At 38.8% G+C, this 20289-nt stretch overlaps 1 long non-coding RNA gene across 1 annotated transcript; it reads right to left on the bottom strand.

Annotated features, from left to right (window-relative positions):
- Positions 1–16508: 16508 nt before the first annotated feature.
- LOC124185397 lies at positions 16509–18905 on the bottom strand. Its single transcript, XR_006871382.1, has 5 exons — positions 18543–18905; positions 18150–18200; positions 17049–17124; positions 16900–16965; positions 16509–16546 (listed from the first exon to the last, which is right to left on the bottom strand). It is a non-coding gene; the product is annotated as an uncharacterized LOC124185397 (long non-coding RNA).
- Between the last annotated feature and the right edge of the window lie 1384 nt (positions 18906–20289).

Here is a 20289-nt window from a genome sequence, read left to right as displayed (position 1 = left end):
ACATTTTTATAATATTTGATGAAGTAGGATCAGCATCAGGAGTAAGAATAGGAGTAGGATTAGTAGTAGGAGTTGAAGTTGGAGTAGGAGTAGGAGTAGGAACAGTAGGAGTTCGAGTAGGAGTAGGAGTAGAAGTAGGCGGGGCAGTGTGGGTCAGAGGTGAGGAGGGTCGGGGCAGGGAGGGGGAGGGGGCAGTGGTGGGCGCGGAGAGGGGAGGGGGAGGGGTGGGTCGTGAACGTGACCCGGGGCGAGGGGAGGGGTTCGGATGGGCTCGCACCGACATTCGTCCTCCCCTTCCCTCCCCTCGCCCCTCCCTCCCCCGCCCCACCCCTTCCCTTCCCCTCCGCCACCCACCCCTCCCCCCTTCCTTCCCCTCCCTCGTCCCACCCCTGCCCCTTCCATTCTCTCCCACGATCCACCCCGCCCCGCCTATTTCTACTCCTACTAGTAACGAAAAAGTAGACTAATTTAAAGTGTAAAAAAATAAATAAATAAATAAACAGGAACAGAAGAAGAACAAACTTTATCTGTTTTGACAGATATACAGGTATATACATAGTATTTCAAATTATATACAAAATTAACGCATGTACACGTAGAAACTGTATGCGTAACGAAATGTAATGTTACGAAATGTAATTGTAATTCCCACAAAATATCCCTCATACGCAAACGATCAGTTCTCTCATGATGATGTTGCAATGTATACTGTATGGCAGACTGTAAAGTATAAACAAATTTCAAACTCTTCTTGATTTTTAACTTATTATAGGAAATACGTTCCCAAGATTTTTAATTCTTATATTATACATAGATATTATACAAATATAAAATATAAATGCTGCGCTGGGCGTGAATAATAATCGAATAGACAATTTTTGATAAGATTTCATCAGTATTTATATTATATACAATAGCTCGTACGGTTATTACGTAGTTGTGCTAAATGAAAAAAATTAATTTATAGACCAGTGGCAGAGCTGGCTATATAACATCGAGGTGTTTGTAAACAAGTATATTTTATCTATTTGAAACTATAGTATCGGACTAAGAAAATAATAATTATGATAATTAGTGGTATATATGTAATTTATCTACGTACAACAGTTCTTACACACGGACACATCCTCTTCAAAGGTCAGTATACCTATAAAATAATAAATATGTTATGTAAATTAAAAGTCCGCAAGACCGCGTGACGCCAAATTTTATACATTGTATTACACGCAAGTATATAATTAACGTATTTATCTCAAATTTAAACACTGCAAACATTTTTTTCTGTAAACACTCGAAATCGTAACAAATAGTCTAAAGACTGAAACGCTATGATTCTCCACAAAAATTAATGTCTGTTCGTGCGTCTTTACATCATCAATCAAAATTAGATCTTCGGAAAAAAATTAATGACAAAGTGAAAAATATATTTATACATATATAAATATGAATATAAGAGACTCGATCTTCGCTAGCGAAATATTTTATCAAATTTACCGGTGAATATTAAGCCACCCGTCAAAGATAAATTTCATAGGCGAATAATCTTTTCTAATTTGCAGTTTTATAGGACTGGAAATTATTTTTGAAAGGGCAGAAGTTTGTCGTTCTTCACTTTGGTTTTACCTCAATACTTAGTACATGTATTAGTAGTTGACGAAGCATTTTGATAGCGATAAGATATCCCTTGTAATTATACTATGCTATAACTTGTAAGGTATGAATAATTTTCATGGCTTGCCATTCCATTGCATATATTTATACATGATATTTTAGAAATTCAATTACTGTGATAAAAGAACTGATAAATAATTTACAAACTCTTTTTTTCACACTTGCATACAACTGGAAACATAACGATTAAGATGAATGTTGAATATTTAATTACGAAAGCCACTGCCAATATTTTTCGAGATCGACTTAAAACAGAAATGGCTTTTTCTCGATCAACCTTGCTCGGTTTTCTCGACAATTAATGCTTGCATGTGTGAGCTTAATCGTTATCCTGATCGAGCCCAATCCTACACTTTCACTGAGTACGCATCAGAATGCACCTTAAAAATCCTTTTAATGGCAAGTCATTCAGCGGTATGACAATACAGACAGAAAAATCCCGACTTCCTATTGTAACGAAACATGCCTATATTGTACATTGATATTTGTAATTACTGAAGATTTCGAACTCAGTTGTAAAATATAATATTATCATTTCATGAAATTATTAGCTACGTAAGCACATAATCTGTCTACAATTAATATACCGTGAATGATACATCCAGATTGAGAACTTAAGAACAATATAACTAACAATAATATAACAAGCAACAATAATAAGATTAATGATAATAATGATGGAAATAACAACCTACTCGTCGTATTATTATTATCAAAAACGAAAGCAAATATGTATATATATATATATATATATCTATTATTTATTTTCTATTGAAAAAAACGTCACGCTGGATATAACAGATAGTCGTATGATAGTTGATGCAGATAGGTTTTACATTAGCTATTACTGACTGGTGGGACCCAAATTTCGACCAATTCACAAATGGAGTTACGAATTAAATTTAGTTTCAAAATGAATAAATGTGAATACTACGTTTTATGACAGTGAAAGCTCTTCAACACATGCATTCGTCTTTCGCAGACAATGATTAGCCTGACCTAAGAGTGTGGAGTAAAAACCAGATCCAGGAACTGCAGTAAAATACGGACTGAGACATGAACATGAAACTGCAACTGTGTGTAAGCCTTCACGAAAAACAACCCTCAACTTTTTTCTTACGGGAAATAAGCATTATCTACGAGTTGACGGTGCGGATTTACACCCAAGATGAGGTTTTTGTCGTGAGGTAAGCTTGTGGTACAGCGATATGTGACTGGAGGACATGGCTTCTCTCTTCAGAAGCATGAGCCAAATGTTTGCATGAATATAATAGCGACGACGGTGTAAGTGATATGAGAGTCTAGATGCAATATTTACGATTTTCTTTCGTAAAAAAAATGACATTTTTAACTGTGAGGGAAATTTTGAGACTCCATAATCATTATTTATTTGGATTCTTCATCTGAAGATTCAGTTTGCGATCGTAAGTCGTGGATCCTTTGGTAACTCATCGATCTAGACTTAAGATTGAACATCTCCGACAAAGTTCTACCAACTACTACGGGATAACCTAGCAAGTATGGAGATATTTTCGTTGCTTACAGCGACTCTGAACTGAAAACAATCGTTTCCTCTATCAAGAATACGTCGAAATGGTGAATCAAATGATTTATTCCAGCAATTTTCAAAATCGCGAAAATTTTCGCCAAAAATGCAAAAGGGTTTGATGGTTTGACGGTTTTATTATCATCTTTCCCATAACAATATTGGGAAACATCAATACGAAAGTATACAAAGTTATGCTATATACAAAGTCTGAAATCCAAAACCAAGACCTAGGAGAACTTGAGTTGGTACAAAGTAAGTACGTAAGACTACTTGTCAACTGCGACTTAGAAATGTCGATCAGCTCGATCATCCCCGTGAGAAGAAGCTTGACCTCGAACATCGCTAACCACCTCCGGCCACCTTCGTCCTCTTCGTCCCACTGCTCCGCCATGTATTCACATTACTATTCATAATTATTCCGACAACTTTTCATTTGCTCTCTCGATCTTGAATTTTCGTTGGCGTACAATCGAAACGCTGTTGTAGCTAGTCGTAAGTGAAGTATCTACGTTGGGTAAAGAAACAGAATTGTTTTTCGAAAAGTTTTCGTATGGAATAAAATTCAGATAAACTGTCTAGATAAGCTAATTTGGATCGAGATTAAATGGATGATTCGTATATGAGACAGTAATTAACGCAGGGTCGTAATTTAAAGACCTAAGAAGGTGATTGACGGCGATTTTTTTTTCTGATACGGAGAGACAGAATAAAGCACCTTAAACCTTCGAGTACATTTTAACACATATTTAAAATGTACGAGCAAGAATTTTTATCATCCAAGTGTCGCAGAATGGCAGCGTGATTAGCTGACACGTTAACTGAAGAATCCTTTGTCAACGGCTGACCATCGAAGGGCCTAGTCGCTTGAGTCTGGACAGGCAGGAAAGATGATGTCCGTATTTCTTGTCTGAAATGTAGAATCTAAAATCATTATACATCATATCATATCATCATACATCATACATTATACATCATACATCATACATCATACATCATCATACCTGGTATTACGGTTTGAAACCAAAGTTTGAATGTTCGGATGTTCAGAAAGTGACGTCACCAATCTAAAATCGGCTAGCTGAGTTCCTCAGTCTGGTAACGACCGCGCAGTAGAGCGGACGGATGAGAATCGCGCTCCGCAGATTTCGAGTACCGGGTTCTCTACCTCCTCGATCCTGTGCTCCGGGTCCGCTACCAGGTGGAACTCGACTTCCAGGACAAGCGCGCTCCGTAGCTCATTTGATAGTATTTTCTGATGATCTTTTTGGTAAAATGAGTCAATATAAAAATTATATTAATCCTCACACAATAATTTTGATCCGTTTTAATACTGTAAATATTTATTAGTATTCGAGGTATAACTTAGGGTTGTTAGCGGTGGTCGTTGGAGGTGGTTAAGGGTGGTAGCGGGTGATTAAGGTGGACAAGGAGGAGGACGAGGAGGACGAAGATTTGTGCACGGTGAGTACCAGATCTTTATATTATTTAATGGCAATTGTAATTGTATTTTATCTGAAATATTTTAAACTTGTCATGTTTACGATAAATTATTTCGAACCACTTTCCGCGAAAACCCAAATTCAGTAGCTATCAATGCGCTAATGAGATTTCTATAATTTATTATAATTTTCTTATAATCTTCTTGGTGAAATGTGTCGATGACAAACTTATATGAATCCTGAAACAATATTTTCGATGTGATCTAATATTTACTGAAAATATTTATTAGGAATCGAAGTGTAACCCGCGGTGATAAGTGGTGGTCGTTGGGGGTGTTTAGGGGTGGTTGCGGGTAATCAAGGTGATTCAGGAGGAGGGGGACGAGGAAGACGAGGAGAACGAGGATTTGTGCTCGGTGAGTAAAACGTTTTTGTAATGTTTGATGGCAATCGTAATTATATTTCATCTAAAATATTTCTAACTTGTCATGTTTACAATAAATTATTTCAATTCATTATTCGCGCAAGCACATATTCAGTAGCTATGAATGCGATAGTAAAATTTACTGTATTATCAATTAATTAAATAATTATATTAATCCTTACACAATATTTTTAATTTTTTACATTTATGAGGGATTAGGAATAGGAGTAGTCGGAGTAGGAATAGGAGTAAGAGCAGAAGTAGGTAGGGCGGGGTGGGTCGTGAGAGGGGCGGGGAGGGGAGGGAAGGGGGGGGGGGGGGGGGGGGGAAGGGGATATGATCATATCAAGTTATCAGTAATAAGCATTTGAGGGTAAAATATTAGCTTACTTTTGTGAGTATTTATAAATATAGCTTCTATGAATATTCATTGTTGGTATATAAGGTCTGGCAACGTACCTACTTTCTGTAAGAGATGTTGAAGATTATCAACATAATTATGTTTCAGTTCTGTGCCCCACCTAGGGATCCACCAGTACATATCCTCCGACGTGACATCGCTGTGCTACGTATGAAGAAGAAAAGATTTATTAAGATGCAGATTGCTCCTCTCTTCTTGCCATTGTGCTTTCAGCCATTGTTGTGTTGTGTGTTTAAAATTTAGGACAGTATATAATATAGAATAACAGGTACAGCTACGAATATAGCACTGCAATAAATCTTATAGAAATGAGCTTACATTGAGATTTCGCTATATTTATAACTCGACGCGAGAAGGCAAAAATCAATGTAATGCCATCTGTAAGGTAATTGGACTCGTATTTGCACTACGAGAACTCGTTGGGCATTTTGCGGTGAAATTTGAAAAATTGTTGTACAAGAAATTAAATAACTATAAAAATGGATAAAAAATATTATCTCTAATAGTGAATGTAGCTAATACAGCTTTAACCGTATATTGATTATGTTAATGATCTATTGTGACACGATCGGAATTAGATAAGCTCTCTAGATACTCTTTTCTAGACTATTAATTTATATCATGTATATGTTAATGTATATTTCTTCAGTTTATACAATCACTGCACTAGGATTACCCTTGCCACGTTTTATGGTGCGCTTGTGTAATTTGTACATTATTAACCTTACGTTTTACTCTATTTGCGACAAGTTGTGAGTGTTTCTAATTTCTTGGCAATTATTTATGTACATGTATGTGCATATATGTATATGAGAGGGAGATACTTATGCATGTGTATGTACATATATGCACATATTTAAAACTAGACTTTTACAATAAACACAGAGGTTTTAGTATATTCACATACGGATTTCTGTGTATAGGTATACTTGAACTAAAATATCCTTATCTCTGATACGGAGTTCTTCGTAATTCGCATTTGTTTTTGCAACCCAATGTCTTACATACGATGGCAAAAATCGAGATTCAACTTAACTGATTCTCAAAGCCCTGTTGACATAAAAGCAGCTATTTGATAGAAATTATAGTTTATAGTTTACACAGCCCATTGCATGATATTTCATTATAAATACATATGTTTCAATGTATTTAGGAATAATTTAGCACATATTATAAGATTATTTGAAAATTGAAAATTATTCGGAATCAATATTAAAAATCTTTTATAAACTATGAGTAGTAGAGTGAAAATTTTAATTTATTTATAAATATATTCACACATGACCCGTCATTAGGTTTAAGATTCATTCATTCATCCATTCCACGATTCATTCATCGCAGGTGTATATTGTTTAAAACAGTGTATATGGTTAAAATTGGTGAATATTCTTGAGATTATAAATAATTGTCAATAACCGTCTTCCGTCAAGGCACTATATTCGTTTATTGCACTTTTATTATTTCTCGTTCTATATCGTCTCTTTTTAAATTTGGGCTTGGGTTTTGAAGTGTTTAATTTTTAATTTAATAGCTATGTCCTCGTAGTTTAGATTTACTTTATTGTATTGAATTGGTCGATTTTGGATCGATTACGATTTCTTTTCTGAGAGGAAAACCTCGGCACCTCCTTCCTCCTGGAGAGATGTAGACCAAACCACCTAATTTTCTCCTTCAATTTGCGACCAGGTGCCCCACTCCTTGGGTCTAACCTAATCCGATCGTGCCGTGTACAGTGAGCGGTTATATTTGAAGCATTACAATATACAGAGGTCATGTGCAAATAATAAATGAATTGATTCGACCGCAGTTTGATGTATTCATTAGAGCTTTAACAATAAATTTAAGCTTTGTTACTTCTTTTATTTTATTATGGATAATAAAAAACATTTCCGACTATTCGTGCTGTGGAAGCATGGGGATTAAACCAAATGTAGCAAAAGATTAGAAACAGTGTATGTAGAGTACGGGTATTTTTCTAACAATGCAAACACGTGCCGCTAGCTTAGTTTTGACATATCTAGAATACCACGCCTTGCGAATTAGCTTTCCAGACAGAGATGAATGATGAATTTTAAGGACTGCATTATCGTTGTTGAATACTCTATGCCTCATGGGAAAAGAAAATCTGCAACGATAAAATTGATGCATCGGATCATCGTCGACTTTAACTTTCGAAATGTCCTACCATTTTCGAACACCTCCTACCTCCCCCTGCCACCTCCGACCATCATTGGCCACATTCGACCACCCCCTATCACCTTCTGCCAGCGCCGACCACCTCCTACCATTTCCGAACACCTCCAACCATCCTATTTACCTATATTACTAGATTAACTATGATACGAAAAGAGAAGAATTATTCATTTCGAAATGGGATTCTATTCGACGCGCGCTCGATGTATTCCATAACATTAGTATTGATAATTATTCCAACAACTTTTCATTTGCTCCCTCGATCTTAAATTTTCATAGGCATAGAATCGAAACGCTGTTTTAGCTGGTCGCAAGTGAAGTATCTGTGTTGGGTGGAGGAGCAGAATTGTTTTTCAAAAAGTATTCGGATGGAAAAAAATTCAGAGTAACTATAATACATCACGGATGCGCTAATTTTGAACGAGATAAAATGGATGCTTCGTATATGAGACAGTATTTAACGCTGCGTAGTGATTTAAAGACCTAGAAAGGTGATAGGGAGAGAAAGAACGACGCTTCTCAACACTTCGAGTGTATTTTAACACACATTTCAAAGATACGAGCGAAATTTTTCATCATCCAACTGTCGCAGAACGGCAGCGTTATTAGCCGACCCGTTCACTGAAGAATATATCTTCAGTCAACGGCTGACCATCGAAGGGCCTGGCCGCTTGAGTCTGGAATCGGCAGGAGAAATAAAGTGTGTATTTCTTGTATGAAATGTGATAACTAGAATCATTATACATCATATCATATCATCATACATCACACATCATACATCGTACATCATACATCATACATCATCATACCTAGTATTACAGTTCGAAACCAAAGTTTGAATTTTCGGATGTTCGGAAAGTGACGTCACCAATCTAAAATCGGCCAGCCGAGTTCCTCAGTCGGGTAACAACCGCGCAGTAGAGCGGACGGATGAGAGTCGCGCTCCGCAAATTTCGAGTAACGGGTTCTCAACCTCCCGGATCCCGCGCTTCGGGTCCGCTACGTATTTCGAGTACCGGGTTCTCAACCTCCCGGATCCCGCGCTTCGGGTCCGCTACGTGGTGAAACTCGACTTCCAGGATAAGCGCTCCGTGGTTCCTGGTTCACGTTTACAATAAATTATTTCAATTCGTTTTTCGCGCAATCCCAAATTCGGTAGCTGTCAGTCCGCTAATAAAATTTCTCGACTTCCAGGATAAGCGCTCCGTGGTTCCTGGTTCACGTTTACAATAAATTATTTCAATTCGTTTTTCGCGCAACCCCAAATTCGGTAGCTGTCAGTCCGCTAATAAAATTTCTCAACTTCCAGGATAAGCGCTCCGTGGTTCCTGGTTCACGTTTACAATAAATTATTTCAATTCGTTCTTCGCGCAACCCCAAATTCGGTAGCTGTCAGTCCGCTAATAAAATTTCTCAACTTCCAGGATAAGCGCTCCGTGGTTCCTGGTTCACGTTTACAATAAATTATTTCAATTCGTTTTTCGCGCAATCCCAAATTCGGTAGCTGTCAGTCCGCTAATAAAATTTCTCGACTTCCAGGATAAGCGCTCCGTGGTTCCTGGTTCACGTTTACAATAAATTATTTCAATTCGTTTTTCGCGCAACCCCAAATTCGGTAGCTGTCAGTCCGCTAATAAAATTTCTCAACTTCCAGGATAAGCGCTCCGTGGTTCCTGGTTCACGTTTACAATAAATTATTTCAATTCGTTCTTCGCGCAACCCCAAATTCGGTAGCTGTCAGTCCGCTAATAAAATTTCTCAACTTCCAGGATAAGCGCTCCGTGGTTCCTGGTTCACGTTTACAATAAATTATTTCAATTCGTTTTTCGCGCAACCCCAAATTCGGTAGCTGTCAGTCCGCTAATAAAATTTCTCGACTTTCAGGATAAGCGCTCCGTAGTTCCTGGTTCATGTTCACAATAAATTATTTCAATTCGTTTTTCCTGCAACCCCAAATTCGATAGCTGTCAGTCCGCTAATAAAATTTCTCAACTTCCAGGATGAGCGCTCCGTGGTTCCTGGTTCACGTTTACAATAAATTATTTCAATTCGTTTTTCGCGCAACCCCAAATTCGGTAGCTGTCAGTCCGCTAATAAAATTTCTCAACTTCCAGGATAAGCGCTCCGTGGTTCCTAGTTCACGTTTACAATAAATTATTTCAATTCGTTTTTCGCGCAACCCCAAATTCGGTAGCTGTCAGTCCGCTAGTAAAATTTCTCGACTTTCAGGATAAGCGCTCCGTAGTTCCTGGTTCATGTTCACAATAAATTATTTCAATTCGTTTTTCGCGCAACCCCAAATTTAGTAGCTGTCGGAGCGCTAATAAAATTTCTATAACTTTACAATCTTCTCATAATCTTTTTGGTGAGATATGTCGATAAAAAAATTATATCAAACCTCACACATTATTTTTGATTTGTTCTCACGCTGAAAATATTTATTAGTATTCGAGGTATAACTCGAGGTGGTTGGCGGTTTTCGTTGGAGGTCGTTAGGGGTGGTTGCGGGTAATCTCGGCGATTCAGGAGGAGGGGGACGAGGATTTGTGCTCGGTGAGTGAAACACTTTTATAATATTTCACGGCAATTGTGATTATATTTCATCTGGAATATTACAAACTTGTCACGTTTACAATAAATTATTTCAATTCATTTTTCGCGCAAGCACAAATTCAGTAGCTATGAATGAGCTTATACAATTCATTATATTATTAATTGATTAATTAATATTCTTATAATATTTGATGGCAATTGTAATTATATTTCATCGGAAATATTAAAAACTTGTCACGTTTACAATAAATTATTTCAATTCATTTTTCGCGCAAGCACATATTTAGTAGCTATGAATAATCCTATACAATTTATTATATTATTAATTAATCATTTAATCAATTACTCAATTATATTCATCCTTACACAATATTTTCGATGTGTCCTTATACTGAAAATATTTATTACTATTCCAGGTATAACCTGAGGTGGTTGAAGGTGGTCGGAGGTGGACGAGGAGGAGGACGAGGAGGACGAGGATTTGTGCTGGGTGAGTAAAACACTTTTATAATATTTGGTGGCAATTGTGATTATATTTCATCTGGAATATTACAAACTTGTCACGTTTACAGTAAATTATTTCAATTCATTTTTCGTGCAAGCACATATTCAGTAGCTATGAATAATCTTGTACAATTCATTATATTATTAATTAATTGATTAATTACATTAATCCTGACACAATATTTTTGATGTGTTCCTATACTAAAAATATTCATTACTATTCCAGGTATCACCCGAGGTGGTCGGAGGTGGACGAGGAGGAGGACGAGCTGGACGAGGAGGAGGACCAGGTGGACGAGGAGGAGGACCAGGTGGACGAGGAGGCGGCGGGGTGGGTTGTGGGAGAGGACCTCTCCTCTCCTCAGAGGAGGGGAGGGGGAGGGGCCGGGAAGGGGGAGAGGTGGGCGGGGAGGGGGAGGGGAAGGGAAGGGAAGGGAAGGGATGGGAAGGGAAGGGATGGGGAGGGGGCGGCTGGGGGGGAGGGAGGGAGGGAGGGAGGGAGGGAGGGAGGGAGAGAGAGAGTGAAGGACGGATGTCGATGCGAGGCCATTAGAGTTAATAGAGCAGTAGACCCCCCCCCCCCTCTCGCGCCCGCCCACCCTCCCGCCCTCCCTCCCGCCCTCCCTCCCTCCCCCCCAGCCGCCCCCTCCCCATCCCTTCCCTTCCCATCCCTTCCCTTCCCTTCCCTTCCCTTCCCTTCCCTTCCCTTCCCCTCCCCCTCCCCGCCCACCTCTCCCCTCCTCTGAGGAGAGGAGAGGTCCTCTCCCACGACCCACCCCGCCGCCTCCTCGTCCACCTCGTCCTCCTCCTCGTCCACCTGGTCCTCCTCCTCGTCCAGCTCGTCCTCCTCCTCGTCCACCTCCGACCACCTCGGGTGATACCTGGAATAGTAATGAATATTTTTAGTATAGGAACACATCAAAAATATTGTGTCAGGATTAATGTAATTAATCAATTAATTAATAATATAATGAATTGTACAAGATCATTCGTAGCTACTGAATATGTGCTTGCACGAAAAATAAATTGAAATTATTTATTGTAAACGTGACAAGTTTGTAATATTCCAGATGAAATATAATCACAATTGCCACCAAATATTATAAAAGTGTTTTACTCACCCAGCACAAATCCTCGTCCTCCTCGTCCTCCTCCTCGTCCACCTCCGACCACCTTCAACCACCTCAGGTTATACCTTGAATAGTAATAAATATTTTCAGTATAAGGACACATCGAAAATATTGTGTAAGGATGAATATAATTGAGTAATTGATTAAATAATTAATTAATAATATAATAAATTGTATAGGATTATTCATAGCTACTAAATATGTGCTTGCGCGAAAAATGAATTGAAACAATTTATTGTAAACGTGACAAGTTTTTAATATTTCCGATGAAATATAATTACAATTGCCATCAAATATTATAAGAATATTAATTAATCAATTAATAATATAATGAATTGTATAAGCTCATTCATAGCTACTGAATTTGTGCTTGCGCGAAAAATGAATTGAAATAATTCAATGTAAACATGAGAAGTTTGAAATATTTCAGATAAAATATAATTACAATTGCCGTGAAATATTATAAAAGTGTTTTACTCACCGAGCACAAATCCTCGTCCCCCTCCTCCTGAATCGCCGAGATTACCCGCAACCACCCCTAACGACCTCCAACGAAAACCGCCAACCACCTCGAGTTATACCTCGAATACTAATAAATATTTTCAGCGTGAGAACAAATCAAAAATAATGTGTGAGGTTTGATATAATTTTTTTATCGACATATCTCACCAAAAAGATTATGAGAAGATTGTAAAGTTATAGAAATTTTATTAGCGCTCCGACAGCTACTAAATTTGGGGTTGCGCGAAAAACGAATTGAAATAATTTATTGTAAACGTGAACCAGGAACCACGGAGCGCTTATCCTGGAAGTCGAGAAATTGTATTAGCGGACTAACAGCTACCGAATTTGGGGTTGCAGGAAAAACGAATTGAAATAATTTATTGTGAACATGAACCAGGAACTACGGAGCGCTTATCCTAAAAGTCGAGAAATTTTATTAGCGGACTGACAGCTACCGAATTTGGGGTTGCGCGAAAAACGAATTGAAATAATTTATTGTAAACGTGAACCAGGAACCACGGAGCGCTTATCCTGGAAGTTGAGAAATTTTATCAGCGGACTGACAGCTACCGAATTTGGGGTTGCGCGAAAAACGAATTGAAATAATTTATTGTAAACGTGAACCAGGAACCACGGAGCGCTTATCCTGGAAGTTGAGAAATTTTATCAGCGGACTGACAGCTACCGAATTTGGGGTTGCGCGAAAAACGAATTGAAATAATTTATTGTAAACGTGAACCAGGAACCACGGAGCGCTTATCCTGAAAGTCGAGAAATTTTATTAGCGGACTGACAGCTACCGAATTTGGGGTTGCGCGAAAAACGAATCGAAATAATTTATTGTAAACATAAACCAGGAACCACGGAGCGCTTATCCTGGAAGTTGAGAAATTTTATTAACGGACTGACAGCTACCGAATTTGGGGTTGCAGGAAAAACGAATTGAAATAATTTATTGTGAACGTGAACCAGGAACCACGGAGCGCTTATCCTGGAAGTTGAGAAATTTTATTAGCGGACTGACAGCTACCGAATTTGGGATCGCGCGAAAAACGAATTGAAATAATTTATTGTAAACGTGAACCAGGAACCACGGAGCGCTTATCCTGGAAGTTGAGAAATTTTATCAGCGGACTGACAGCTACCGAATTTGGGGTTGCGCGAAAAACGAATTGAAATAATTTATTGTAAACGTGAACCAGGAACCACGGAGCGCTTATCCTGAAAGTCGAGAAATTTTATTAGCGGACTGACAGCTACCGAATTTGGGGTTGCGCGAAAAACGAATCGAAATAATTTATTGTAAACATAAACCAGGAACCACGGAGCGCTTATCCTGGAAGTTGAGAAATTTTATTAACGGACTGACAGCTACCGAATTTGGGGTTGCAGGAAAAACGAATTGAAATAATTTATTGTGAACGTGAACCAGGAACCACGGAGCGCTTATCCTGGAAGTTGAGAAATTTTATTAGCGGACTGACAGCTACCGAATTTGGGATCGCGCGAAAAACGAATTGAAATAATTTATTGTAAACGTGAACCAGGAACCACGGAGCGCTTATCCTGGAAGTCGAGTTTCACCACGTAGCGGACCCGAAGCGCGGGATCCGGGAGGTTGAGAACCCGGTACTCGAAATACGTAGCGGACCCGAAGCGCGGGATCCGGGAGGTTGAGAACCCGTTACTCGAAATTTGCGGAGCGCGACTCTCATCCGTCCGCTCTACTGCGCGGTTGTTACCCGACTGAGGAACTCGGCTGGCCGATTTTAGATTGGTGACGTCACTTTCCGAACATCCGAAAATTCAAACTTTGGTTTCGAACTGTAATACTAGGTATGATGATGTATGATGTATGATGTACGATGTATGATGTGTGATGTATGATGATATGATATGATGTATAATGATTCTAGTTATCACATTTCATACAAGAAATACACACTTTATTTCTCCTGCCGATTCCAGACTCAAGCGGCCAGGCCCTTCGATGGTCAGCCGTTGACTGAAGATATATTCTTCAGTGAACGGGTCGGCTAATAACGCTGCCGTTCTGCGACAGTTGGATGATGAAAAATTTCGCTCGTATCTTTGAAATGTGTGTTAAAATACACTCGAAGTGTTGAGAAGCGTCGTTCTTTCTCTCCCTATCACCTTTCTAGGTCTTTAAATCACTACGCAGCGTTAAATACTGTCTCATATACGAAGCATCCATTTTATCTCGTTCAAAATTAGCGCATCCGTGATGTATTATAGTTACTCTGAATTTTTTTCCATCCGAATACTTTTTGAAAAACAATTCTGCTCCTCCACCCAACACAGATACTTCACTTGCGACCAGCTAAAACAGCGTTTCGATTCTATGCCTATGAAAATTCAAGATCGAGAGAGCAAATGAAAAGTTGTTGGAATAATTATCAATACTAATGTTATGGAATACATCGAGCGCGCGTCGAATAGAATCCCATTTCGAAATGAATAATTCTTCTCTTTTCGTATCATAGCTAATCTAGTAATATAGGTAAATAGGATGGTTGGAGGTGTTCGGAAATGGTAAAAGGTGGTCGGCGCTGGCAGAAGGTGATAGGGGGTGGTCGAATGTGGCCAATGATGGTCGGAGGTGGCAGGGGGAGGTAGGAGGTGTTCGAAAATGGTAGGACATTTCGAAAGTTAAAGTCGACGATGATCCGATGCATCAATTTTATCGTTGCAGATTTTCTTTTCCCATGAGGCATAGAGTATTCAACAACGATAATGCAGTCCTTAAAATTCATCATTCATCTCTGTCTGGAAAGCTAATTCGCAAGGCGTGGTATTCTAGATATGTCAAAACTATGCTAGCGGCACGTGTTTGCATTGTTAGAAAAATACCCGTACTCTACATACACTGTTTCTAATCTTTTGCTACATTTGGTTTAATCCCCATGCTTCCACAGCACGAATAGTCGGAAATGTTTTTTATTATCCATAATAAAATAAAAGAAGTAACAAAGCTTAAATTTATTGTTAAAGCTCTAATGAATACATCAAACTGCGGTCGAATGAATTCATTTATTATTTGCACATGACCTCTGTATATTTCATAAATTATTCCTAAATACATTGAAACATATGTATTTATGATGAAATATCATGCAACGGGCTGTGTAAACTATAAACGATAATTTCTATCAAATAGCTGCTTTTATGTCAACAGGGCTCTGAGACTCAGTCAAGTTGGATCTCGATTTTTGCCATCGTATGTAGGACATTGGGTTACAAGAACAAATGCGAATTACGAAGAACTCCGTATCAGAGATAGGAATATTTTAGTTCAAGTATACCTATACACAGAAATCCGTATGTGAATATACTAAAACCTCTGTGTTTATTGTAAAAGTCTAGTTTTAAATATGTGCATATATGTACATACACATGCATAAGTATCTCCCTCTCATATACATATATGCACATACATGTACATAAATAATTGCCAAGAAATTAGAAACACTCACAACTTGTCGCAAATAGAGTAAAACGTAAGGTTAATGATGTACAAATTACACAAGCGCACCATAAAACGTGGCAAGGGTAATCCTAGTGCAGTGATTGTATAAACCGAAGAAATATACATTTACATATACATGATATAAATTAATAGTCTAGAAAAGAGTATTTAAAGAGCTTATCTAATTCCGATCTTGTCACAATAGATCATTAACGTAATCAAAAACGGTTAAAGCTGTATTAGCTACATTCACTATTAGAGATAATATTTTTTATCCATTTTCATAGTTATTTAATTTCTTGTACAACAATTCTTCAAATTTCACAGCAAAATGCCCAACGAGTTCTCGTAGTGCAAATACGAGTCCAATTACCTTACAGATGGCATTACATTGATTTTTGCCTTCTCGCGTCGAGTTATAAATATAGAGAAATCTCAATGTAAGCTCATTTCTATAAGATTTATTGCAGTGCTATATTCGTAGCTGTACCTGTTATTCTATATTATATACTGTCCTAAATTTTAAACACACAACACAACAATGGCTGAAAGCACAATGGCAAGAAGAGAGGAGCAATCTGCATCTTAATAAATCTTTTCTTCTTCATACGTAGCACAGCGATGTCACGTCGGAGGATATGTACTGGTGGATCCCTAGGTGGGGCACAGAACTGAAACATAATTATGTTGATAATCTTCAACATCTCTTACAGAAAGTAGGTACGTTGCCAGACCTTATATACCAACAATGAATATTCATAGAGGCTATATTTATAAATATTTACAAAAGTAAGCTAATATTTTACCCGCAATTGCTTATTACTGATAACTTGATATGATTACAATTTGGTTTATTACGGTTCACTTATTGTCAGACAATCCTGAAGTTGTATTCCAAGTTTTTCTAAAAATTCATAGTCTGAATAACATTACGAACTTCAACCCTATGATAATAACTGGACCGTGAAATATACAAGTGTTTATCTCGCACGGATTCAAGACAAGGTGAAAGATATCAACCCACCTTTCAATATGTAGTCCGTTAATAATGTGGGCACCGTTGGACTATCCTCATTAATATCCTTTAATACTGAAAACAAAATCATATTATTAATTTCGAATGAAGTTATTAAGTAATTGTTGGTACTGTTACCAAGAACTTGTAAAACTTACTCTTAATGAGGACTTGTAATGCTTGATTATCAGGTGGGCCACTGTCCATGTGATAAGGTATCACTGTTGTGAAATACTGTCAATTTTCAATATATTTTTCTCTGGTTAGAAACGTATCTCATAGGTCGAACAAGATTGACAAAGTACTAATCAGACTTTGCTCGTAAACCTAAGATTGCCCACCTAGGAATCTTGTATGGTTCTAATCTGCGGCAAAGGGCTATTACTATTTTGTATTTGGTTTCTCTTCTTTGTCACCCTACCCTACCCTACCCTACCTGGTTTTTTTTTCCTTTTTTTTTCTTCTATTAGCGGCGAATGGGAAATATTCAAAAAACATCCGGATGTTCAAGTTGGTGTCTTCGGATAGTGCCGGATTTGTACCGGCTAAAACCCTTCCGCCGCTCATCACCCAGGACGAGGCGGAACCGCTTTCCCATTACTTCACCTCGTCCCTGTGGCCGGCTTGTTGTCATAGCGTCCCTCGCCTGTCCCGTGGTTTGACCTACTGTCGGCTCGGGGCTTGCACTCGCATGCTCCTCGCCGGCCTGTCGGCCCCACATCTCCGCTTCCGTCGCCCCTGCTCTACTGTCCTATTTATTACATGTCTGTTTTGTGAGTCTCCGTCAGTCAGTTCGTTTGTCACTTTGCCGTATCGTTGTTACGGCTCACGTCCTACTGCCGGCACGGAATTTGCTAACGCAGGGGTTCCGCGCCGGTCAGCCTACTCTTGTCCTACGGTTTAACAGCCGTCGCTTAGATTTAATCTTACTCTACTATTTACTACTACTTATTTTACCTATTTTACCTTATTTTATCTACCTGCTAGAAGGCAAATACTACAAAATATATTACCCGTTATTCCATCAGTCATTTGCCGTAGTCCTATTCTTACTACTACTCCTACTTCTACATCTTCCCCTAATCCTACTACTACTCCTCATCCCACTTCTGATCTTACTCCTACTGCTACTTCGACTCCTGATACTATTCCTGTTCCTACTCCTACTCCTCCTTCTGATACTACTTCCATTAGTACTCCTGATCCTACTCCTCATCCTGATCCTACTTCATCAAATATTTTAAGAATTTTAAACTCACCGAGCACAAATTCTCGTTCTCCTCGTCGTCTTCGTTCTCCTCCTTGTCCACCTCCAACGACCACCGCTAACCACCTCGGGTTATACCTGGAATAGTAATAAATATTTTCACTATAAGAACATATTAAAAGTATTATGTAAGGATTGATATAATTAATCAATAATTAAAATGTACTAAATTTTATTAACGCATTTGAAGCTACTGAATATGTGCTTGCGCGAAAAATGAATTGAAATAATTTATTGTAAAGATGACAAGTTTGAAATATTTTAGATGAAATATAATTACAATTGCCATCAAATATTATAAAAATATTTTACGCACCGAGCACAAATCCTCGTCCTCCTCGTCCACCTTGATCTCCTCGTCTTTCTCGTTCCCCTTCTCGTCCACCTCCAACCATCTCCAACCACCGCCAACTACCTCCAACAACCACCCATAACCACCTTAGGTTACCTTGAATAGTAATAAATAGTTTCAGTATAAGAACACATCAAAAATAATGTGTAAGGATTAGTAGTATAGCAAGGGGGGGTTCTGAGTACAAACACCTTCTTTACTGACCGAGCCGCTCTGCGCATCCCAGACGCAAAGCCTTAAAGGTTACTCCCACTCTCGTCACATAAAACGTGCTCTACCGTACCGACTTGAGGTCAAAAACGTGCAACCTCGCCGACAGTTGTAGCGGTCGACGGTAAAAATCGCACTGTCTTACCGACAATTCTTATCGGTAGAAGGTCAAAATCGTGCTGTTTCACCGACCGAAGGTCAGAGTCACTATGTGGTGCTCACCTGCCAAGGGTAAGGGGCAGAGCAGGGGCGTGAACTTTTTTACCGACCTGGATGTCGGTTACCCGTCTCGCATTCTTTTCCCACGATAGGACTGTTGATGTGTAACATCAACCACTTCGAATTCTTTTCCCACGGTAGGACTGCTGATGTGTAACATCAACCACCCCACATTCATTTCCCACGTGTTCAACCACGCGACATTCCAAAATTAATGGTTCTGAGAATTGATTTTCACTTACTCGGATGCCGGTTTGATATCAACCACGTGACATTCTTTTTGGTTTGTAACTGTCATGTGAACTTAACGATGAATGCTGAACGGGTTCAGTCAAGACCAGAGTACAAGGTCGACCGATAGCCACGGTACATTCAGAGCCATGGATCAGCGGTGTTGGGTTACTATCGCTCTAAGAATGCTAAAAGGTGCGCGCGCATACACAAACATACGTACAGCTGTCCTATAAAAAGGACGTTCATCAATGCAAACGATCATTAAGTCTCAACTTGTCAAGTATACGTGAGGAAAAAGCTCAAGATGGAATCCGCGAAGTGTTTGAGATTGATCGATATTATGGAATCGGCGTACAAGATCTTGAACAAGTCATCATCAACAGCAGAAATTCAAAAATAGATAAAATTCGGAAGTCAAAATATTCGCCTTCTGAACAAAATTTTGCGAAAGGTTTCATCGGGGAGAAGACGAGAATTTTGACTACAACTGGTATTCTGTAATCGTTGACAGCCAAATTTCAACAATTTCAAAAAGTGGGTCACGGATTACGAAGTCGACGAAGAAGCGATCGAGTACGGTGGGAAGATTTGGAGGCAGCTTTCGAGAGCCGAATTCGAACTGGATCCATCGTCAATTTGGAGCATAAAGATGTGGAGAGATTTCTAGAAGACGCAAAGGTACTAGCTGTGACAAGACTAAAAAACGCTTTGAAGAAAGACAGGAGCTTGAAAGCCAACGTTATCCTGGCTTGTAAATTTGAAGTTAGAAAAGATGATCACACGGTGGAAGAGATCAAATTTTTTAATACGAGAAATGAAATCATCCTCCAGACAACGGATATCAACGAATGGTTCATCGAAAACGCGACGGAGCGTTTGTTGAAAAAGGTCGAAGATTTCCAGAAAGAGGATTCAGGCTGGTCGTTACTTGAAATTATAAATCTTACCGTCAACATTAACAAGTACGTGCAACTACGAGGCGGTGTCGTCACATACACACCACTACCCAAAGATATTCAAGATAAGAAGGCTGTCGTCAACATCCGTAACAGCGACTCGTATTACTTTCTTTGGTCGGTCACCGTAGCTCTGTTCCCAGCCGACAACAACAATCCCA

The sequence above is a fragment of the Neodiprion fabricii genome, chromosome 6, assembly GCF_021155785.1.
Source record: "Neodiprion fabricii isolate iyNeoFabr1 chromosome 6, iyNeoFabr1.1, whole genome shotgun sequence".
Lineage (NCBI taxonomy): Eukaryota > Metazoa > Arthropoda > Insecta > Hymenoptera > Diprionidae > Neodiprion > Neodiprion fabricii.
The sequence above is the reverse complement of the archived record's forward strand: the minus strand, read 5'-3'. Positions and strand labels throughout refer to the sequence as shown.